This window comes from Notechis scutatus, chromosome 4 (genome assembly GCF_049901735.1).
Source record: "Notechis scutatus isolate UNSWTSFEM ecotype Mainland chromosome 4, rNotScu1.2, whole genome shotgun sequence".
Lineage (NCBI taxonomy): Eukaryota > Metazoa > Chordata > Lepidosauria > Squamata > Elapidae > Notechis > Notechis scutatus.
The window spans coordinates 75,395,394-75,419,809 of record NC_142012.1 but is presented as its reverse complement, the minus strand read 5'-3'; the positions used below and the strand labels follow the sequence as shown (position 1 = coordinate 75,419,809).

Sequence of the window (24,416 nt, the reverse complement as noted above, 5' to 3'; positions counted from 1 at the left end):
GCAGTCAGCTTCTGTTTTCTCTAAGATCGATCAATTCTCTCTTTCTGCAATCCAAGCTGCTCTTCACCGTCTCCACATCCACAATTTGAAGGTGTTTATCTTATTTCTCTTGTATTTTCTCAGGGTTTGGCTTTCACAGCCCTAGATTGCGCCTGAAAATTTATTCTTTTGAGCTTCCTGGCCTTTGTCATCATTGAAATATTCTTATCCTTTATTCTCTAATGAAGGAGAATATTTGTAGCTGAGGGTTGAAATAAGGGGTCCTTGGTGCTCTCATCAGTCTGATGATGTTACCTAGTTTGGGTATTAAAAGGTCTCCAAGACAACAACCAAGCTTAGACACAACCAGGAACCCCTTTATTCTCTGCTCTTTTCCCCTTTCCCTTTCGGTTTCTCAGCCCAAGAAAACTAGAATATCTAATGTGCTTATTGTATCTAGCTGAGCATTTTTCTTAGTGACATCTTTTTTCAATATCCATTGTTCCTTTGCACACCTACAAATGCAATGTTTCTTTTTGAGTTACAATCGCCTATGATTTCATTCTGCTCCATTCATTCAATAGAAACCATTAGTGAATACCAACTAGTAGCAATTGGTCCCCCACGGCAATTTTTTCCCATAAAAGTTTTAGTTAGATGTTAACAGTGAAATATTACCAACACAGTCTTTGTCCTGCCACCGCACTGCCTGCCTGTTTACAATTTTATTTACATTTAACAGCCTGGACTCCTTCTGAACAATTTAAATGCACGAGATCTTTGCTTTGTTCTTCATTTGTTTTAGAAACTCAAATGTCTCCCTCCAAATTGCAGTTCTGCTGTGAGCCAATTGCATTCATTGACACAGACTGAACTTCCCATGCTAAAGTGATGTTCCTACTCCAGATAATGCTTCCATTCCCACAAGTATCTCCCCTTGCTTATTGTTTCCATGACTTTGTTTACAAAAAGGGCTGTACAATCCCTAACTTCAAGGCCTATGCACTGAGTATACTTCTGCATTTTAATTTACGCATCTTTCAAATAGCCTGACTAGCTCTCCACTTGGATGCATAGAAAGCTTAATACTCAAACTTACTATTACCTTTATTGTCAGAGTACAACATGTGTACAATGAGATTGGCAGAGCCTCCCTTCATGCACCTCCCCCAACACAACTCACAGTGAGGGCAGACGTTGTGATGACCCAGGGTGGGACACAAAAGCAACAAAGTCACAAAAACAGGTGAAGTCCCTTTATTTCCTTCAACTTGGCTTTAAAGGTCCAATTATCATTAACTGGAGAAAAAACTCCCCCACAAACAGTTGCAAAACTCAAAATACATATAAATTATAAATAGCAAAATAACAACACAAACCACGGTGAAGAATTAATGAGACAAGGCAGGATAAGGGCTTGAAGACGTCCACAAATATTGAAATACACACACTGGGAAGGACGCCAGAACTCAGAACTGAAAGACTAGAATTATTTCACGCTTTGCTTCCAGCACTGGCCCTTGCACAGTTTGTCCTTTTAAACAGTCCTCACAGCTGCAACCCATGAATGGGATCAGGGCCCTTTCCTCCCCCGTACCACACCATTCACATTTCTCCCTTATCCACTCCTCCCTGCGTGCCCTAGGATGAAGAGGGGTTGGGCCTGGGTCTTCCTCTGAATGCCCAGCCGGCCTGTGCCCTTCCCCAGTTTCCTCCACAACCTCCGGAGCCACACTCCCACTCCCTGTCGGCTGTTCCTCCTCTCCCTCGAGTCAGATTCTAACAGGGGTATGACAGAAGTCCCTAACCCAGTCCCAATCTTATTACACTATGTGACTTTGTTGCACAACGTGCCGGCCCTGCAAGTCTATCATACTATCTTGACATGAAGTTATTTTCTGTTCAGGAGTCTGACAGCCCACAGGTAGAAACTGTTCTTCAGCCTGTTGGTGCAGCTGGCTATGCTTCTATATGTCCTACCGACAGTAGGAGAATAAAGAAGTTCTGACTGGAGTGTGAGTCATCCCTGAGAATTTTCCACACTCTTCTAAGGAAGCGAGCCCTAGCGATGTCATCTAGTGGCATCAGGGAACAGCCCACAAAGTTTTGTGCTGTTCTCACCACCCTCTGTAATGTCTTTCTATCCGTGCCTGTCAAGCCAGCATACCACACCATAATGCAATATGTGAGGATGCTTTGTATTGTGGACCGGTAAAAGGAGGCCATCAGTCATTGTTCCACTTTATTCTGAGGAAATGGAGTCTCTGTTGAGCCCTTCTGGCCACCTGGGTTGTGTTGATTTTCCATGTGAGATCTTCGCTGAGGTAGACTCCCAGGAATTTAAAGGAGGAAACTCTCTCCACACAGCCCCCCTCGATGTAAAGTGGGACGGGTTCCTCTCTCTTCTTCTGGAAGTCTAACACCATCTCCTTTGTCTTGCTGATGTTAAGTGCAGGTTGTTTTCTAGGCACCATGACAATAATGTTGGAACCTCCTCCTGTATGCTGTTTCATCTCCACCTTTATAACCCTCCCTTCATAGCACAAGCCAATGCAATCCTAAATTGCATGAACAGAAGGATACAGTCAAGATCAAGGGAGGTACTAATTCCACTCTATAAAGCAATAGTAAGACCACACCTAGAGTACCGCATCCAGTTTTGATCACCACACTATAAAAAAAGATGTTGAGACTCTAGAAAGAGTGCAGAGAAGAGCAACCAGGAGGATTAGGGGGCTGGAGACTAAAACATACGATGAACAATTGTAGGAACTGGGCCTGGCTAGTCTAGTGAAGAGAAGGATCAGGGGAGACAGGATAGCAGTCTTCCAATATTTGGGGGGCTGCTACAGAGAGGAGGAAGGGGTCAAGCTATTTTCTAAAGCACCTGAAGGCCAGACAAGGAATAATGGATGGAAACTGAACAAGGAGAGTTTCAACCTGGAAATAAGGTGCCTGTCATCTTGGAAACCATTTTTCTTTGAGGTATCATGACCAAACTCTATGCTAAGCTGTCCAAATGCGAGTTCCACAAGACCTCAATAGACTACCTAGGCAGCCGAGTGTCAAATGAAGATATCGAAATGGATCCAGGATCTTGATTGACTGCCTTTCCATGCCAATCCCTCTCTCATGGCCAAGGGCAGGCACTATAAAATGACAGCTGATTGAAGATTTAGCAATTCGGGTTAATGTCAGCATTCCAAGTAACAACATCCAAAGAAAAAGACTCAGATAATATCATCCAATGGAACAGCTGGCCTTCAGAACTTGTGGGAGCTTCATCACTGGAAGCTTTCAAGAAGAGACTGGACTGCCATCTGTCAGAAATGGGGTAGGGCAGGGGTCTTCAAACTTGACACCTTTAAGACTTGTGGAGTTAACTCCTAGAATTCCTCCTCCAGTCATGTTAGCTCAGGAATTCTGGGAGTTGAAGTCCACAAGTCTTAAACTTGCCAAGTTTGAAGACCCTTGGTGTAGGGTCTCCTGCTTGTACGGAGGGTTGGACTAGTTCGTTTCGCCTTTCTTTCACTTGTTCTTCTTTGCTGTTTGCTATTTTTGGAAGGGAATCTAGATGTGAAAAAAGGTGTGAGAGGAAATTGTAGAGTGGCAACTGGTCACAGAAATGACTCTTGCTCTCTTTCTGAACTTTTCAACTCAATGAAAATGTTGGATATAAATTATGTAAAGGGCTTGGGACTTTACACAGACATCAGCAGAAAAACTGTCCAAAAAGCTGAAGAGGAAGAGAAGAGGACCGAATCTGGGGTATGAGGAGAAGCTGGTAGAGGAAGACTGAGCTGGAAGCAGGGTCAGATCAAGCTGCAGAGGACTGTTAGTACTTGACTTACAACAGTTCATTTAGTGACCATTTAAAGTTACAATGGCACCGGAAAAAAGTGATTTATGACTGTTTTTCACATGACCATTGCAGCATCCCTATTGTGATGACCCAGGGTGGGATACAAACACAGTCACAAAAACAGATGAAGCCCCTTTTATTCCTTCACTTTGCTTCAAAGCTCCAAATATCCTTGACTGGAGACAAAAAACTCCCCCACAAGCAGTTACGAAAAGGAGGAAATGTCGTTTAAACTAAAAATGCCTATAAATTATAAACAGTAAAAACAACACAAACCACACTGAAGCAATTAAGGGAACCAGGCAAGATAAGGGCTTGAAGACGTCCACAGATATTGGAACACACACTGGGAAGGATGCCAAACTCAGAAAGGAGTGACAGACTAGAGATATTTCCATGCTTTGTTTCCAGCACTGGCCCATATGCATGTCCGTCCTTTTAACCAGTTCTCACAGCTGCAGCCCATGAAGAGGATCAAGGCCCTTTCCTCCCGGTAGACCACACCATTCACATCTCTCCCTTATCCTCTCCTCCCTTCATGCTCTAGGATGGAGAGGGGATGGGCCTGGGTCTTCCTCTGACTGCCCAGGCTCCTCCACAACTTCCAGAGCCACACTTCCACTCCCTGTTGGCTGTTCCTCCTCTCCCTCAGAGTCAGACTCCAACAGAGGCATAACACCTATGGTCACGTGATCCAAAAAAATCAATTGGCAACTGGCTCATATTTATGACAGTTGCATTGCCCTGGGGTCATGTGATCACTTTTTGCAATCTCCTGACAAGTCAACAGGGAAGCCAGATTCATTCAGGGCACAATGTTGGAAAAAAATCTTCAAATCCCTCAAGGACCATCTGTTGCTATGCATCTATTGCAGCTTCCTAGAGATGTTCTCTCTTGACTTTACCCATGAATGAAGGAAATAAAATGCAATGAAGAGCTATGTTTACTTATTTCCAGGACTACCCTGTCACTTCCTTTCCCCCTTTCCTCTCAAGACCATTCTTTCCTGTTCTCCTGACTGCAGTCAATCTTGCAATTTTTTTATGAGTGCAGACATATCACTGCTAAGCTGGAAATCTGTTTTTCCCCTTTAATATTTTATCTTAGACACAGAGTGTTATCCTAAGTGCCAATTAACTGCAGGACATAGGCACTGATTGATCATTTAAGCAATGTGTGAAAAAAACACTTCTTACAGGGGCTGAATGGCTATGCAATCAATGGCACCTTGCATTGTTCCCTCCAAGTATTTAATAGGAACAGGCTGACACCAAATGTCTCCTTTGTTATAACCTATTGGATCATTAGCCTCCAAATGCCACCATCAGTCCAAAGTTAATTATTAGGCAAAGTATAATAGCAAATAGACTGAGATGTTGATTCTTTTTGAAGGCCCATCAATGGTCCATCAAAAGGAAAGTGGGCTGAAACAATATACAGAGGAAGAAGGATGATGGCAGGTGGAAATATCATTATTCACCTTAGGCCGTTCTTGGAATATGCGCAGATGTGAGGAAACCAACTGAAACTAGAACCTACACAGTGCATTGTATTTCTTACGGACTGAAGATGTATTTAACTGTTCAAAGCTGCTGCTGCTGCTTCCTTCTTCCTCCCTCTCCTTCTCCTTCTTCTTCTTCTCCTCCCCCTCCCCCTCCTTTCTTCTTCCTAGCATATTCCTGCAAGTGCAGAGTCTGCTTTTTGGATCATTGGATGCCACTTTGCATGAACAGCTGCGTCTCCAGGACACAGGCCTGTGGCTTGCATGTCTTTGCTGATGGTGTCTTGCCATCTCTGTTTTGGATGCCCGCAAGGTCATCGGCCATTGACTTCTAGTTGGTAGGCAGTTTTGGCAACAGAAGGTGCTGCTCTCTGGACATGTCCATTACAGTGGAGCCGGCCTTCTCTCATCTTCTAATTGGTGCCACACCATAATGCTGTGGAATGGTGTCATTTGCAATGTGGTCAAGAAGGGAGATGTCCGATATCGAAGGGAGCATTCTCATTTCCATGGCATGGAGATAACTTTTGGTCCTTGTTGTTACTGCCCAGCATTCAGTACCATACAGTACAACAGGGAGGAAGGTTGTCTTGTAACTCTTAAGATTTAAGACAAGTTGGCATTTGTCCATCACACCAGTGAGTTCTCACCAACGCATCCAGGCTGCATTCATCCTTGCTCGCACCTCACCATTGATGTCGCTATTGCCTTGGAGATGGATCACAGATACCAAAAGGTATCCACCTGCTTTTTTAGTTTTCTCTATTGGTTTGAACATTTAATTATTCAAAGCTTAAACACATATAATCACCATTAACAATGAAAGCCAGACACAGCACTAGAAGCTAAAATCATAAGACTATGTCTGATTTACTCTCGCCACGTCATGCATGCAAATTCATTGGAGAAGTCAGTGATGTTTGGAATGGTTAATGGCACAAGAAGAAGGGGCAACAGAGAACAGACTGGCTTGATATCATCAAAACTAATACAAAGATGAACATCCAACAACTGAAAGAAGCTATGCTTGAGAGGGTAGCATGGAGAGCACTTTTCTATAAAGTTGCCAAGAGTTGGACATGATTGAACGGTTAAAACAAGAACAAATAATGAATACATTTGATGGTGCTTTAACTTCAATAGGATGAGGTTGACTAGGATGACTAGGATGAGGTTTTGCAGGACTTGTTGTGGCCTGTTGGCTGCCAGCCCCTCCAGCAGCCAAATCAGATAAGGAGGAGGCAGTATGGGAGTCAGGGTCAGCATCAAGACACCCTGAGAGCTCTGGGGGGAAAAAGGGAATGAGGGAGGGAGGGAGGGAGGGAGGGAGGGAGGGAGGGAGGGAGGGAGGGAGAGAGAGAGAGAGAGAGAGAGAGAGAGAGAGAGAGAGAGAGAGAGAATTCAGCATGTAAAATTGTGCTGGCCCTGGCAAAAATTAAAAACCTCAATGACACTATGGTGAGGACTATGTTGCTATGCTTGAGAGAATCCAAAGATACAAGCCGGGGCAGATATTTAAAGGAAAGAAAGAGACAGAATGACAGACAGAGACTAGCTTAGTTAGATGAAGGGTGCATGAGACACCATATGAAACTGTTCACTTCTGTTATTGATGAGAGTTGGTTAATACCTTTGTTGGGGACACTTTCATAAAGGATAAATTGAAAGTCATTTTCAGGTGGCCCCCCAAAATTGTTCAATCGCATCTGATCCTTCTTTTGAAAGTGAGGATGGACACAATTCACCTCTCTGCAAACACAACCACAAACATGAGTCAGGCGGATCAAAAATTGATCAGTGGATCCATTTTTTTTGTTTCTCCATGGAGCTATCATTCCTTACAATGTCTTGCTGAGAATGTTAACATACTTTATCTCTGGAGATTAAAGTTGCTACTATTTTCAGAGGTCTTTCACTATGACCCCTACAGATCTTTTTTTAAAAAATTGACAGTATACCAGGGGTGTCAAACTCGATTTTATTGAGGGCTGCATCCGGGTTGTGTCTTACCTCGGAGGGCTGGAGGGCCAGGCATGGCGTGGCCATCATGGGCGTGACACGGGACTTGTGTGGAGGCACCTATGGTGGCCAAGTGCTAATGCAGGACTTCCCTGAGACCCTCCCTCCCTCTCATTATAATCTCCTTCCTTCCTTCCTTCCTTCCTTCCTTCCTTCCTTCCTTCCTTCCTTCCTTCCTTCCTTCTTTCCTTCCTTCCTTCTTTTCCTTCCCCCATTCTTTCTTCTTTCTTTCCTCTTTCCTTATCTTTCCTTCCTTGCTCTCTTTCCATCTTTCCTTCTTTTTCCTCTTTCCCTTTCTCCTTTCCTGTCCCTTCTTGCATGCTCAACTGCAAAAGGGGAAACATTTCTCCTTTTGTTTAGTTTTTAGTTTGTTTTGATAGCCCTCTGCCAGTGAAAATGGAGCTTGGGGAGGCTGCGTGCGGCCCCCTGCACCCCATTTTCACTGACAAGAGGGCTGCAGGAGGCCATCAAGGCCAAAAACAGTGTGGGGGTGCACATGGGGGCCCCCTGAGCTCTGTTTTTGCTGGCAGAGCTACCGCGGGCTGGTCCTTTATTCTTTCCAGGCCGGCCCCATGGGCCAGATCTAAACACCCCGCAGGCCAGTTCTGGCCCCCGGGCCTTGAGTTTGACACCCATGCTGGTTTTATGTCTTTGAGATACGTTGGACCACTTCCATAATCCCCAGCCACCCTTTAGCCAGGACAACTGGGGATTTTAGACGCAGAAATCTCACCTACCCTCTTTTTATCACACCAATTTCATTTCCTGTAAACATCCTCCTTCTGTTTCTTGTTCTTTTGTTATGAACCATTCAGTCATTAACTTTAACAATATTGATGCATTCTTCCCACGCATTTTGAGTACTTTATTAAATAACAGAAGAGGAGTTATGAGCCCCTTCTCTGTGTTATGATGCATTTCTGCATTACGGGTACCGTGTATAAATACAGGGATGCTTCATTGTTGTGAGAGAGATTTATGAAGGAAGTACAGGATGGTTGGTAGCAAAAAGCAAGGAACTCTCACAGAACTCTCATATTGACAGGGAAACTAAGATAGATGAACGAGCAAACAGAGAAGACATGCACTCATACCTATTCAAACAGCATACGGTTGTCAATATATGGACAATGCTGGTGGGTAGGTATTGTTGCCAATTTATTTCCTTCATGTCAGCTGCTCAAAGTGTTCTGAGCAAAATAAAGAGGCGGGTGGAAAGGACAAAGAGAAGAAAAGGTGTATATTTGGAGGGGGGAAAACTCACATCTTCTGTCCAAATGGAAAAGTTGGGGTGAGAACAGGGCTGTTGTGTTTGAAGTATCCTCTGCTGGCTCTCCATGGCTGGTTGATGGCACCCAGTTCTTTCCATGGGCAGGTCTCCACATAATGGAATACCCAAGCATCCATGAGTCATAATTTGAGGTGTGCCAGTATTCAAAAAAGCCAAACAAGAGAAGTAGCTGAACCTGATGAATCTGCATGGGATACTATATGCAGGGGGATAAATCACCATGAGAGCATGTGGTGTGGCTATTCCTAAGTACGTGGCCCTGCTGAGCATCCCAAATCCTAGGTATTCAGTTTTCTGGAGAGCAGACTTGCCCCTAACCAGCATTTCATGCCATCCCACCCACCCCCAATGGTTTTTTGGTCTTGGGTCTTGATTCTGAACTAACTCATAGTAATTGCACTTAAGACTTATATACCGCTTTACAGCCCTCTCTAAACAGTTACAGAGCATATTGCCCACAACATTCTAGGTCAAGGGTCTTCAAACTTCCTGTAATACCGGAAGTGACAAAATGGGCCTATTATTCATCCTGCAAAGCCTGCAGAGGCTTTTTTCAAGCCTCTGGGAGGCCAAAAAAGGCCTCAAACCAGCCAAAAAAATCAGCTGTGAGACGCAGTGCAGGTAAGGGGGCGGTGGCAGGGGGGGTTGTGCACGCATGTGGAAGGGGCATGGGGGGGCATGCATTGCTTTCTGGGTGCTGGCACACAAGCATGCAAACGCAAACACATGGACATTTTTGGCACAGGAGCCCAAAAAGGTTAGCCACCACTGGAGTATAGCAAGCAATGACACAATGTGGTAGTGATAAAGATTGTGGTACTGATGGTGGTAGTAATGGTAGTAGTAGTGGTGGTGGTGGAGGAAGAGGAAGAGGAGGAGGAGGAGGAGGGGGGGGAGGAGGAGGAGGGGGGGGAGGAGGAGGAGGAGGAGGAGGGGGAGGATGAGGAAGAGGAGGAGGAGGAGGAGGGGGAGACAATGACCATATCTCTCCTCTGCTTTTTTCCCCTCAGAATTGTAGTGCATTCTATTTCCTTTTTTTCATTTTGGACAAAATGAAGTCTAATTTACAGGAAGGATTTGCCTAATAGACTCATCTACATGAGATATGTGTGGTTGTTCAAACAACCTTCTGAAGGAGTAAGTCTGGAGGGCTAAAGACTGCAGTTTTCACTCAGGTCCACCCTGAGTGGCCTGGCTGAGTATCAATTCAATCAAACTCTAAGCTGGACCATGCTCACTCATCGCTCATTGAACGTCTGTTGGCACATGTATCTGTTGGCCCAGAGAATCAAGACTAGAAGTTTGATGAAGAGATGGAGAACATTACAGAGCAGCTCTTTCAAAGATTTGCCCAATAATCATAACTGGAGTCTTTCCACCTCCAGAAATATGTGCCCCTCTCTGTCTCTGCGCTCTGCCGAGCGCAGGAAATGAAATCTGCCAACAAAGGAACAAAAATTCATTTCTTATTTTTCATTTGTCCCTGGAGAACTTAAGACAGCGATCAGAACTGGTCTAACCTTTCACTTCAAATCCATCGCTGTATTTCTACCATTTGATGCCCATGAATTTCCATTGCACATTTGCAAATGTTTCCTTTCCACAATTTATTACTCTGTGAGTCTTTCTGGAGTTTAGATGACCTTTAGACCTATCACGCTCCTTTGCAATTAATTTTGCTCAGGAACTTTGAAGGCCCCAACTGTTTGTAAATGGGGAAGAAAAGGGTGGAAGAACGGGGACTAAATAAACGATATTCAACCATAAATTGGAAAAAAAAAAGATTACAGAATATATTAGAGAGACAAATAACTATACCTCAATGGATTTATCTCTATATTGGGACACACAGGTAGTCCTCAACTTATGACTACAATTGAGTCCAAAGTTTCCAATGATTGAGCAAGACTATCATTAATTGAGCTTTGCCCTATTTTATGACCTTTCTTGCTATAGTTGTTAGGTGAATCACAGCAGTTGTTAGTAAGTAGCACAGTTGTTAAATGTTTCTGGCTTCCCCATTGACTTTGCTTGTCAGAAGGTCACAAAAGTAGATCACATGATCCCAGGACACTGCAACAGTCATAAATACAAGTCAGCTGCCAAGCATCTGAATTTTGGTCACATGACCATGAGGATGCTGCAACAGCGTGTAAAGCAGTCATAAGTCAAAGTCACCTTTTCAGTGCCGTTGTGACTTCAAATGGTTACTAAACTGATTCTACAGCAAATTGAGGAGTAGATAGATAGATAGATAGATAGATAGATAGATAGATAGATAGATAGATAGATAGAATAGAATAGAATAGAATAGAATAGAATAGAATAGAATAGACTTAGACTTAGACTTAGACTTAGACTTAGACTTAGACTTAGACTTAGACTTAGAATAGAATTCTTTATTGACCACATGTGATTGGACATACAAGGAATTTGTCTTGGTGAAAATACTCTCAGTATACATAAAAGAAAAGATACATTCATCAGGAGTCAAGAATCATCAGGCACAACACTTAATAAGAGTCATAGGGTACAATAAGCAATCAAATCATACTAGGAAACAGTCAATATAAATCGTAAGGATACAAGCAACAAAATTACAGTCATACAGTCACAAGTGGGAGGGGATGGGTGAAAGGGAGGGAGTAATAGTAGTAATAGTAATGCATAAAATAAAATCTTTTTAAGCTCTATATGTCTCAGCCATTTTTCTATGCTGAGGAATATGCATTTTTTTCTGACATTTAACTTTTTAACACACATCCTTTCATATGTGACATCCCTTAATAGGTTTTTTTTTAATGGAAAACCCTCTAACACAGCCAATGCAATTGTTGCAAAAGTATGGTTGTTGGTAGTTTTCCAAAATATGTGTACATTTTTAGAATGCATAATTATGGATGCTTGGAGGGTTTTAGCATTGCCATTTATTTATGTCTTACAGCAGACTTTGATTTGAAGGAGATTTATTTCCATCTGAGAGGAATCCATGGGAAGTTTCTCTGATATCCCTACGATTGATAGTTGCCCCATTCTGTTCCAATTCTTCAGTTTGAAGTAACAGAGTTACAGAGTTGGAAGGGATATTGGAGGTCTTCTAGTCCAACCCCCAGCTTAGACAGGAAACCCTATACCATGGTTGTCCAATCTCTTCTTAAAAGCCTCCAGTTTTGAAGTACCTACAACTTCTGGAGACAAGTCGTTCTACTGATTGTTCTCACTGTCAGGAAATTTCTCCTTAGGTTGGTTCTTTCCTCGATTAGTGTCCACTCATTGTTTCTTGTCTTGCCTACAGGTGTTTTGGAGAATAGCATGACCCCATCCTCTTCTTTGTGGCAGCCCCTGAGATATTGAAACACTGCTATCATATCCCTTTCTAGTCCCAGACTAGACATACCCAATTCCAGCAACTGTTCTTTGTATGATAAGAGCAACACCTGTTGCAAGTAGACAACTGAAAAGATCATGTGTTAAAAATCTGACCTCAACATAAAGTCTGCTTATTCCTTCGTCCAGAATTTGATTAAAGGTTTTCTCATAGTCATTACTGTCTCTAAGAGTAGCATCTGGTGTTGCTTCTGACGATGATCGTGCATTGAAATGCAGAAAAGGCAGCCCAGCTCTTTTGGTATCCAGCAGCGTTGTATGGAGAAATTGCTAAGGCATGATGATGAAAGAATTTAAAATGTCTACATTGTGCCAAATAAATTCATTGTTAAATTAATTGTATTTTAAAGCATGGAGAGTCCAATGAATTAATAATAAAGACTTATTTTGAAGAGATTGTGTGGTATCAAAGCCAAGTAAAGATAAGATGCTGTACAATCATCTGTGATAATTACAGTTCACTGCTGCAAAAATCCAACAAAGTCCATTTTGAAAAGGGAGGAGGAAAATAGTTCAGCCAGCTTTTATTTTTCCTTTTGATACTTTTATTTACTTGTGTTGCTTTATGAAATATTTGTGATAGCAATGAGAAGAAGGATCCTTAACAGTGAAAAATACCCACTGGGTTCTTGTGTTGGGAAATAGCAATTCCATTTCAATATGATGTATTCAACCAATGAAATTCCCAACAAAGAAAATGTTGTGATGGCTGCAAATATAGAGGTTTTTTAAAAAAAATATCACAGCAAATTATTTCACTTGCTATTCAACAATACTCCTACAGAATTTAGTGAAACTTACTTTCAGATAAATATACAGTATATAGCAGGAATGGACAATCAACCAATATTTTGGATTTTAATTCTTAATAATGAGTAATTCAGTCTTAGCCTCTCCGTGTTCACAGACATTATACCAATTTTAAGGGTTAGGGTTAGGCTGGTGATAGTTTTACTTTGTGATTAATTTTCTGGTGCTCAACTACTTGCTGTTGGTTCAAGATACTTTGCTGCCTGGTGTCTCTTACATCTAAGGCCACAAATCTTTGGAGAAGACTTGTTGTACCATCAATCACTAACTCTAGCCTCTATTTTAGTTCTACAACATCTGAATTGCAAATAGCTGTGCAGCCACGAGCTGTGCTGCAAAGGGTTCGTAATACCTCTTTTCTGCCTCTAGTGGTCACCTGCTACCTTGCAATTGTCCCGTGTACATCACCCAAAACAAGTCTACCTTTCATGGTTCTTTGTTCACCTTTTGTTTTACACTGCATGGATTAATCCAACACATACATTCCTGGGGAGATGTGTCTGATTTTCTACTCAGCTTCTGTTCTTCTAGAACTAGTTGCCTCCATAATTGCAGCAATTAGCCCCCAAACCAAAAGGTGGTTTTGAAATATTATATGCATATCATAACAAACTCTTTTTTGTATACTAAAAGAAGTTCTCGTGCATAGAATAATACAGTGGTACCTTGGTACTCAACTGCTTTGAAACTCATTGAATTAGGTAGTCATCACATTTTGCCCCTGTATTCGTTGTTTGTTTGGGATTCAATGCACAAGTTAGAACGTGTCGGTGTCAGCTACCCTGTGACTACTTTATTCTGTATGGGGAAAAATGGTTTGGTACTCATTGTTTGATACTCATTGCACCTCCCAGAACCAATTAACGACGAATACCAAGGTATCCTGAAGATGAAACTCAAATACTTTGGCCACCTAATGAGAAGGAGAGGAGCCTAATGCTGGGAAAGATCAAGGGCAATAGAGGAAGGGGTCTACAGAGATTGAGGTGGCTGGATGGAGTCACTGAAGCAGTAGCTGTGAGTTTAAATGGACTCCGGAGGATGGTAGAGGACAGGAAAGCCTGGAGGAACATTGTCCATGGGGTCGCGATGGGTGAGACACGACTTCAAAATTAGCAACAACAAAACCAAGGTATCACAGTGTGATCTTTCAGGCATTGTCTTCATGAAGTAGAAAACACTGGCCACTTCTATGTAGAAAAGAGAAAAAATAATGTTTGCATCCCAAAGCCCAATCTTCAAATTTCCACAGCTACTCTTCCAGGCTACAGTAATTGTATCTTCTCCCCACCTAGATCTCCAGAAACTTGATAAAAGTTCTATTTCTATAGGGAATGAATGGATATCATCAAAAAGAGGAGGGGGGTGTTAACTTTTTTCCCTCCCAAAGCCTATTTTGAGGTCCAGTTTAGCTAAACAACAGGAAGCTTCATTTTATATCAGAGGTGACACAGTCTTATCCTTTGCATCCACAAACCAGGCCATCATCTATTTTTGTTTTTTTAAAAAAGCAACACCTTTCACCTTCATAAAAGCAGCAGAAGCTTGTTGAGTCCCATTATTCCACCCCTATCCTAAATATAGCATTCAGGGAGAGAAAAGACTGATTGTCAGGTCCTATGTAAAAGGAAGGAAAACATTAGCAATTAAGATCTATTCACTCCTCAACTTAAATCTCCAACCTGCTTAACAGCAGCAATACAGATTTGTCTCTAACCATTCCGTTCACTCTGCACCGAGACCTGATTTCTCTATTTGTCTCAGGAAAATCAAAGAGAAAACTTTTTTAGCTTTCTTTTAAGACTCTCTTAAAACAGAGAAACAGGGCATCTGGAAATTGCGTTAGAAGAAATCTGCCAGTATGGTGAAATCTGGATAAATTCACCACCACATTTCCAGAACAAGTTAATTTGGGGAACAAGACTCCTGCCCCTTTAAACCAATCTGAATTTGAGATATTTTTGAGGAAGCCTAAGTTAAATCATGTGGTGGCATAGCATTAAAGGTGGAAGAAGTTCTAAGCCACTTTTGACTCACACCAATATATAGCCCGCACAGTCCTTAAGTTCCAAGAGTCGAAATGGACAGTGATAATGACAACATATAGTAATAGCAGCAGTCAGCATAAGATGAGAGGTTTCCCTATCTGAGGTTTCAGTTTGGAATACTCCAGGGGTTGGAAGCTCACCATCAGGCACACTGGCTGTCCCACCAACTTAGGCTCTAGCAAGGTGTGGTGGGTTGTTAGAACTTTGCCTACTCTGTAGAGCAAGGGTCTTCAAACTTGGCAAGTTTAAGACTTGTGGACTTCAACTCCCAGAATTCCTGAACTAACATGACTAGAAGAGGAATTCTGGGAGTTGAAGTCCACAAGTCTTAAAGCTGTCACGTTTGAAGACCCCTGCTGTAGAGTATCCTCTGGCTAGGAAGGCAAGATGGTGAACATCTGACTTAAGTTCCCAGGTAGCCATAGACAATGCTTACCACATCAGGATGGGCACACAACTCCTCACTTCTTCACTTTATTCTACATTGCCCACCTTCCTTGAGTGAATGCTCAGCAAATGATACAACTCAGAATTGTGGTGGTAGAAGTCAACAACTCAACTGAAGTCAAGTGGGCAGAAAACAAATGTTATCTTTTTGAAGTGTTGGAAGAAATATCCTTCTGGGTTCAGTTCCAAGTGGGGAAAAAGACACTGGAAATATGGAGGCTGTTTGGAAGGTTTAGTATCAGGACCACATGGCCAGGAGCACCAGAGTGAAAAGGAAGAGATCAAGAAAAAAGGCTGAGGTGCTAAGAGTTTTATAAAACCCAGAGGCGGGTTTTATACCCTCTGTTGGGATTTGAATTGGAGCTTGTATTCTAATTGGTTGTCAGACTTCCATGAGGGGCAACTCTGTAGGCTGTCCTGAGTTCCAGGCTTGGTTGAGCCTTGTTGGATGATTTATGCCCTTAAAAGAGCTTTTGGCAATTGCTATAGCTTAACCTGTAGCTTCTTGTTATGTAAAGCAGTGGCTCCCAACCTTTTTTGTGCCACGGCCCGGTACCGGCATCACAAAATGATCCGCGGCCCGGTACCAGCATCAGCACGCATGGCAAGGCGAGCAGAGCGAACGGCCAGCCAGCCGTCCCCCGCTTCTCCCCGCCACCTTCAACTCCTCCTTTGTACCTTTGTCGATGGGCTTCGGGACGGCTTCAGAACGGTCGCTCGGCTCGCCTTGCCTTGGGTGCTGAAAAAATCCTCACGCCTTAGTTTTGTTCGAAGCCGCCCCCCCCCCTTCGATGAAACTAAGGCGCGAGGATTCCTTCAGGACCCAAACGCCGCTTTCCAACCGGAAAAGCTCACCGGAAGCACTTTCTCATCAAAACAAGATGGCGGCACCCAGCAAACCGGCGGCCCGGTAGAAAATGTTCCCGGGACCGGTACCGGTCCGGGGCCTGGTGGTTGGGGACCCCTGATATAAAGTATTCTGGCCCAGGACTTAATGGCCCTCCCATTAGCAAAGGTGGGGGTGAGTTTCTGCTTCTGAGTTTCTACTCTTTTTAGAGGAAATATTCTGCCTTTTTAATATTTCCTAGGATATTTCAATTTTCTAGGAGGGGTGGGTGCTAACTTCCTACAGAAGTAAGCCACCTGTTGGAACAGACACTACAGAAGCTACTCTAATTCTGCTTTATTGTTATATGGTATAATAGCACAACCTTGAAAGTTTGATAGTTTCTTTTCCCATCCTTCTTGCGTGCAAGAGAATCAAGGAGGGCCAATCTTGCATGTCTTCCTCATTCCTTCCCTTTCAGAAAGAAGTAGATGTTCTTGTAAAATCTGCTTAATATTTTATTTAGGGCGTCTCCTTACTCCCCAAGGACACAAAGCTTGTGTCCAAAGCTTTCAGAAACTGTGTTATGCTAAGCTTTGGAGTTCCTCCTAGGCTTTAGCTCTGGAAGTTATGGTAGGGTAAAAAGCTACAAGGAGACTTCTTTAGCAGGTGTGGTTGTTTGGTGAAGAAAGTGTGTTCAATTTTCTGTCCCACATATATGATCACTGCTGGAGAAGTTGGAGAAGAGCTGTCAAACATACCAAGCTCTGTTTTGGTTTGCTTTTTAAGCTGAGGAAGCCATATAGATTTGTAAAGGGATTTGTGTGTGTTTGGAGGGGTAGTGGCTTTGTCTGAAGCATTGTTGGCCCAAAACACTTCTTCAAGGCTTCAGCCAAGCTTAACAGGATATTTTTCTCTCTCTCTTTGGGGTTTCTATTTTAAAGGAGGTTACATTTCTGGGAATGTTTGGTGGCCACATCTGCTCATTTTGAAATTTGTAAGAGTTTCTGGATTTTCATACTACATGATGAATGTTACCAGTCATATTAATTGACATGTTTAACTCCAGGCAATAAATCTTTGCAGATCTCATTTTATCATCCTCTTTGGGTCACCCCTAGAGCTACAAAATGGTAATTGCTTCAAAACTAAGGGATGCTAAGAGATTTCTGTAGGCAGATTTTTCTCAACGGTCGAAATTAGCATCAGTTTAACAATGGCTTTGGAATAAGTTCTTATAACAAATGGCAAAATGTTCAGTGCAGCCATAAACACAGAAATTTGGGTTTAAAACCCACTGATTAGTCTGAGGAAGAACTTGCAAATATGGAGCTTCTGATCATATGGTTGCCAGATATACCACAGAGGTGTAAATGTTGGACACCTTGTTCAACTTCAGCCATGGACATTCTCTGCTTGACCTCAGAGAAATCTACCTCACCCTTCTGAAGGGAGATTTCACATAAAATAACTTGTGCTCCTGGAGTTAAAATGGAATAGAAAAGGGTTCAGATTGAAAGGAGCCAGTCCTTAAATTTTAAATTACTATCGTAGAAAGTTAGCACCTACCCCTCCTAGAAGAATGAAGTATTTTGAGAAATATTAACAAAGGCAGAATATTATATTTTTCCTAAAGGAGAAACACGTTTCTAAAGGCAGAAATTCAGAGCCACAGTTCCTTGTCCCCATGCAGATTCTAAGCTGAGGCCAGTTTTTAGAAATGCAGATTTGGTAATCCATTCAAGACAAGATATTTTGAAGGAAGGCAGAATTAGGCAGAATGGTAGGATCAGCCCTAACTCAAGATCCAAACCAGCAAAGCCATTAAGACACAATAGGAATTGCCCAACACCCTTTCAGGACACAAGCCTCTTCACTGCATCACCCAGCAAGCTTCAACCAAGCCTGGGACTCAAGACAACCTACAAAGTTACCCCTGCATGGTCCCATGGGAGTCTGACAACAACCAATAGAATACATTTCTTGCACAGGATCAGGAAGCTCAAGGGCAAGGCCCAAGAGAGGGAATAAATCTCTCTCTCAACTCCATGTGGTCAGCTACCTAGGACCTAAAACTCATGTGGTCCTGTTCACCAATAAACCATCTTTGCAATCAGCCTCCATGTTTCCGGTGTCTTTCTCCCCACTTGGAACTGAAAACCAAATGGATATTTCTTCCAACACTATTTTGGAGTGATTTTCTTTACTTTCCAACTGGGAAATGCAGCTGGATAAGAAAAGCAACCAGCTTTTTGGAGGAAGGGTTGGAAAGCCCCCTTCCCAGACACATCTTCTCCCTTAAAAACATGTTTTTCTTCTGGGTAAAAACAGCTGTAATGATGCCATCTGCAAGGCTGCAATTCCTTGTGGTACAAGTCAATTTCCCACTGTATAATAGTTCTCTGAAATCTCTAAACTTAATCGCTTCTCTGATAAATGCCAGACATAAATACTGGCAAGTATCTCTGAAATGAATAAATGTTACACAATCCATCAGTTTCACACAGTAAACGGGAATTGTGTGTGAAACAATACGTAACATAATTTATTTAACCGAGACTACATAAAAGCAACAAACCTATTTAATGAGGTGCAAGAAACGAATGCCCAAATATAATCATTTCCCTCCAATATTAATCCTCTCTTCCTCTCTGTTGGATTATTTTTCCATCTCTTTGCAGTCATCTAGGGGCCACTCATATTTTTGAAGCCCAAATAAGGTAGCCCCATTCACGGGGAACAGAAGAATCAGGCATTATTTTTCAGAACATAGCAACAACTTCTTCCTTGACCTTCATCTCGGTCTGTGTCTGGTTTTCAAATCATCAGTTGGACTGTGAATTTAGCTGGCATTGAATAAAATGTAGTTAGCCAAAGATGGTGATGAAGCTTCACTGGCGCCCACATGAAGAAAAGCAGGGTGAAAGGGGAGGTTTGACAGGAACTAAAATTTATTTGAGCAACTTCTAATAAAACAAGATGGAACCTTCACCTCCTTGGGTTTCTACAAGAATCCTGAACATAGTGAAATCATTTTAATTATGTATCCTTACAGACCCAAATTGTCTCCTTGATCCAAGATGGTTTTGCTCAGCTATGATTGTCTATTCAGGGGTCTTCAAACTTGACAGCTTTAAGACTTGTGGACTTCAACTCCCAGAATTCCTCCACCAGTCATGTTAGCTCAGGAATTCTGGGAGTTGAAGTCCACAAGTCTTAAACTTGCCGAGTTTGAAGACCCTTGGTCTATTTCTAATTGGGAAAAGAAAAGGGGAAATAAACCCTATCTTGTGCAACAATATATTGCAAGAGTTGCTTTCTTAACTGGCAGCAGGCATATTGCAATGTGAAAGGTCCAATTATTCTATCTACATTTTCATCTTTGAAAATTATTCTATCATCATTTTAATTTGGGTTTGATTTTCATAGGCAGCTCTTCATTCCATCTTTGGGTAGAGTTAAAAACTGCCTCTCTCAAGGCACTGTCTTCAAAAAAGCAAAGCTAACATGGTGAGAAGCCCTTGCCCAGTGCTAATTGGTGAATATGGGATTCATTGTAGTAGGTTCCCAATACGTGTTGCATTTTACTACCCAAAGAAATGTTTGGCTTGGCTTTACAGATTGCTTGTAGTTGTTTGGAATTTGAGTCACGGCAGGTGGACTTCTTTGCTTTTTTGGCTTTAAAACATTTCACTGCTTATCCAAGTAGCTTCTTCAGTTTGAGCAAGTTGGTTAGAGGGATTTAGGAGCAACAATCCTTAACAACTCTCTGCCTTCTTACCTAATGAGCCTATTCAGACTAGGTAAGAATTGAAACCACCCTGGGGGATAAATGTGGGGTACCCCATAACCAATGTGCTCAGATTGAAGAAGCTACTTGGATAAGCAGGAAAACATTTAAAACCAAAAAAGGAAGGAAGTACGGAAACTTTACACCTGGATGAATGAAAATCTGATCCAGTTCTACAGAGGAATTATTGAGTCAGTCATCTGCACCTCTATAACTGTCTGGTTTGGTTCTGCAACCCAACAGGACAGACACAGACTTCAGAGGGTAATTAGGAGTGCAGAAAAAACAATTACTACCAACCTGCTTTCAATCGAGGACTTGTATACTGCACCAGTCAAAAAGAGGACTGTGAAAATATCTACAGACCCCTCACATCCGGGGCATAAACTGTTTCAACTCCTACCCTCAAAACGACACTATAGAGCACTGCATACCAGAACTAGACACAAGGAGTTTTCCCCCCGAATACCATCACTCTGCTAAACAAATAATTCCCTCAACACTGTCCAACTATTTACTAAGTCTTCTCATCACTCCTATCACCCATCCCCTCCCACTTGTGACTGTATGACTGTAACTTTGTTGCTTGTATCCTTATTGACTGTTTCCTAGTATGATTTGATTGCATATTGTACCCTATGACTATTATTAAGTGTTGTACCTGATGATTCTTGACTCTTGACTAATGTATCTTTTCTTTTATGTACACTGAGAGCATTTGCACCAAGACAAATTCCTTGCATTTGCACCAAGACAAATTCCACACTTGGCCAATAAGGAATTCTATTCCATCTTCATTGACACATTGCTTGTAGTTGTTACATGCCCTGTCTGTTATTTTAAGCCATCTCAAGGGCCTTATGGATTCTCTTCCCTATCTGACTTGTCAACTTTATTAATCAAAATTCTTTGTCATTTGCAGCCTTGAAAATTTTATTCTTCCTAGGTTTTTTCTCCCAACTCAATCCTGCTGAAACAAAACTATTCTCAATCATGTTGTTTTTGCCATTGCAGTATAATTTTTATGAGCCTATGCTATAATAAATTAGGCCTGAAGTAGTTTTATTAAGGTAAGACAAACAGATATAAAGCTGGGCCAAACTTTACTGCCTTATTATCATTAGAAAACAAACACTGATTTATCAGTTGTGTAAAATTAAACAGGATTTTTCAAAGGAAAACTAGATTAATACCTCGTAAGGTGACCTTAACTGCTATGAGAATCAATTCAGTGAATATTTATCACTGCAAAAGTAGCTAGTGTGATATTTGCACTGGAGTTTTAGCAAAAACCATGCTTATGGACCAGAGGTGTTAGCAGAGACAGAGTCAAAAAGTCTAGTTAGTCATTTTGATTGTGAAATGAACCGTTTTGGTACTTGCTTTACAGTGGTGTGAAATGAGACACTTTTACACAGTGAAAGCACAAACTGAAATCAATGCAGAACGATTCAAAGTTAACTAAGATTTTGCAGCCTTTTAACACTTTAAACAGCCCTAAGTCATGCATTTTTAAAAGTGATAGCCACGTTAGAAGTGACAAAAAACTTGGGTCAATAAAGGCACCAGCTGAGACCCACTTATCTAAGGTTGAGGTGCACTTCTGACTTGTGTAAAGCTGAAAATCCTGTGGACAAATTTAAAAGACAAGTGCATTGAACATGTTTTTTTTTTACGTTTGCATAGAATCAACTATTCCTTTTATGATAATAAAAGCATTGTATTTTTTCTTTACCACAAAGCAACAACTTTAATTGTGATGCTTCCCACATGAATAAAGAATGTTTATTAGAAATACATGTAATTCCTCTAGGTAGGTTCATACTTTTTTAAAAAAAGTCATCAAATGAATCAGACTCAATTTTACAAATTTTTAAAATCAAATTCATTAATAGAATCAAATGGCTTGTTAAATGATTGAAGATCTGATTTATTTCCACAGCCCACACTGCTAATCAGCTGTTTTTGGTACAGCTGACGGACAAAATTGCCTCCAAGCAGCTCCATATCAAGTTTTTTTTTTTAAAAAAAAACATCATTTGCTGAACAGCTCACGGGTCATCAGACAGCTGCCCAGATGTGGGTGGGGCAGTAATTTACAAAACTGATTGCAGTTGCTTAAAAAAAAAAAAAACCACTTGCCACTTAGTTTAACAGTCTCCAGCCACCCACTCAGTGGGAGATGGGTTTTACAGAACTCTTGGCTTGCAATAGTGGAGATGAAGGGACCTTGAGATCATCTAGTCTAGGAGTCTCCAACCTTGGCAACTTGAAGACTTTGTGGACTACAACTCCCAGAATTCCTCAGTCAGCTGGCTGAGGAATTCTGGGAGTTGTAGTCCACAAGTCTTCAAGTTGCCAAGGTTGGAGACCCCTGATCTAGTCCAACCCCAACTGCTCTCACAAGAGTATTTCTGATAAATACCTTATCCAGTCTCTTCTTAAAAGCCTCCAGTGATGAGGCACCCACAACTTCTGGAGGCAATTTAGATTTAAAAAAAAAATATTTAAAAAAACCCTCTGACCTGATCAGCACAACAAGCCTCTCCGGGCAAAATCCAAAAACCTCATATAAATAGCTTGCAAACTTGAAAATCAGCAGTTTAGAGAAGAGACAGATTAGCACGCAACATTATTGAATACTTTGTGTAGATAGATGCTGGCTAGCATTTTTACAAGCAGTTTCAAAACAAAGGCAAACCAACTTTATATTTGGAAAGAACTGTACTTACAAACACAATGCTGCAGTCTGCAAAGGGACACAGTACTTAAAAAGAAGCAGCGCAGTTCCCAAAGGACTTACAAACAGTACTATACTATAGAGTAACAAAAAAAAATGTGTGTATTTTTTTAAATACTACTTACAGGAGCAATTCCAGCACGCTATTAGCAGTTCTCGATCTCAGCCCAGGCAGCAGCAGATCCTACATGCAGCACCAAAACAAAAAACTTTCGTACTCGGCTTGGTTGCAAAGATCGTGGGATGTTGTTTGGCCATGTGACCAGGGACAAAAAATAACAAAAAACTTGCCAGGTTCAAGGAAATTGCCCCCCAAGCAAGACAACAGAGTTAAAAATGACAGCTGCTGCATCAGTGACTGAATCCAAGTCACATGTTTTGGATTGCAGTTTCGAATTTCTAACATAAGTACTGAGCAAATAACATGGCTTTTGTTATGTGTGAACTAACATAGTTACCTTGTATTTTAATTTGATTTTATTTCTCTCTTTTAAAATTGTAAGGTCCCAGAAGTTTTCCCAAGCCACGGAGATGCCAAAAAGTGAGACCCGAGACGAGGCTTGCAAAAATAACATCTTTTTAAAATTCTTTGCCCAAAGCAAAAAGTCTGGAGTGAATACTATGTCCGAAACATTACAGACAAAATGCATGTAAGGAATAGCCCACACCCTGCAAGAGTGTCTCAGAGTATTATATACATTTCAGGCTGATAAAAACTAAGTTTATCCAATCAGAGGTGAAGGTTCATTATTAATGTGGGCAATGTCTTGTCCATGCCCTCCCCTTCTTTATCCAGGGAGCGTTCTTTGTGCTCTGTCCATACTGTTATTTTACACAGTATTCCTTGTCCTTGTGTTTTCGTGCTCCTAGGCAGCCCCCCATCTATGGAGCAGGATGTCCCTGGGAATTGCCTCCAAGGATGTGTTTAGCTCTGAAGCAAATTGCAGAGTTGAGAAACCAGATAGAAAAGGATACAGTTCCCTTACAGAATGAATTCCTAACAAACAATTTCCATCCTTAGCAAAAAATAGTACAAGCAACTTCTTTTAACAGAGCCAAGAGCAAAGGTTAAGATTGATTCATGTCAATATGTCCTTTCAAAATGATGTTCAGATTTGTTAAGCTTTCAACATCCCTAAACAAGCTGGAGGCTACCTCCAGATAAGATTCCAAACTGAGAAAGTAACTAGATCATTGGTGAAGGACTGTAGCAGCTGTGAGCCAGAAAGAGGACATCTGAATGCGACTCAGCCACAGCCCCAAAAGAAAAGTTTTCACTGCCCTCCCTACCAAGGAAAATCCAGTAGATATTCCTCCACAACAGCTCACATCCAGAAGATGCTTCATCTCACGGTTCTTCTTCCCACTAAACAGTATGTGGGCCCTGTACATAACAGTGAAGGAAGCTGCATGGTGCTTTTCAGAGTCACTGGAATATTTGGAACAGTTTCTAGCTACGGCTGGATTATCTTCTCAAATTATTTTGCAGCATTTGTTATCCTCTTGTTGGAAGAATTATCCTTCTGGATTCAGTTCCAAGTGGGGAAAAAGACGCTGGAAACATGGAGGCTGTTTGGAAAGATGGTTTAATGGTGGGCAAGACCACATGGCTTGGAGCTCCAAAGAAGGAAGGGTCACATGCTTCAAGATGAAGGAAAGGAAGGAAGGGGTGATATGCTGAGTGTGCCTGGGCTTTATATCCTCTGTTGGGATTT

General features: G+C 41.7%; 1 long non-coding RNA gene across 2 annotated transcripts in view; it reads right to left on the bottom strand.

Moving 5' to 3' along the window:
* LOC148130789 (uncharacterized) overlaps window positions 1-23,031 on the bottom strand; it is a 119,386-nt gene extending 96,355 nt beyond the window's left edge. For both annotated transcript variants that reach the window (XR_015749314.1, XR_015749313.1), the window contains exon 1: window positions 22,827-23,031. This is a non-coding gene — a long non-coding RNA (uncharacterized LOC148130789). The remainder of the gene's footprint in view (window positions 1-22,826) is intronic.
* Between the last annotated feature and the right edge of the window lie 1,385 nt (window positions 23,032-24,416).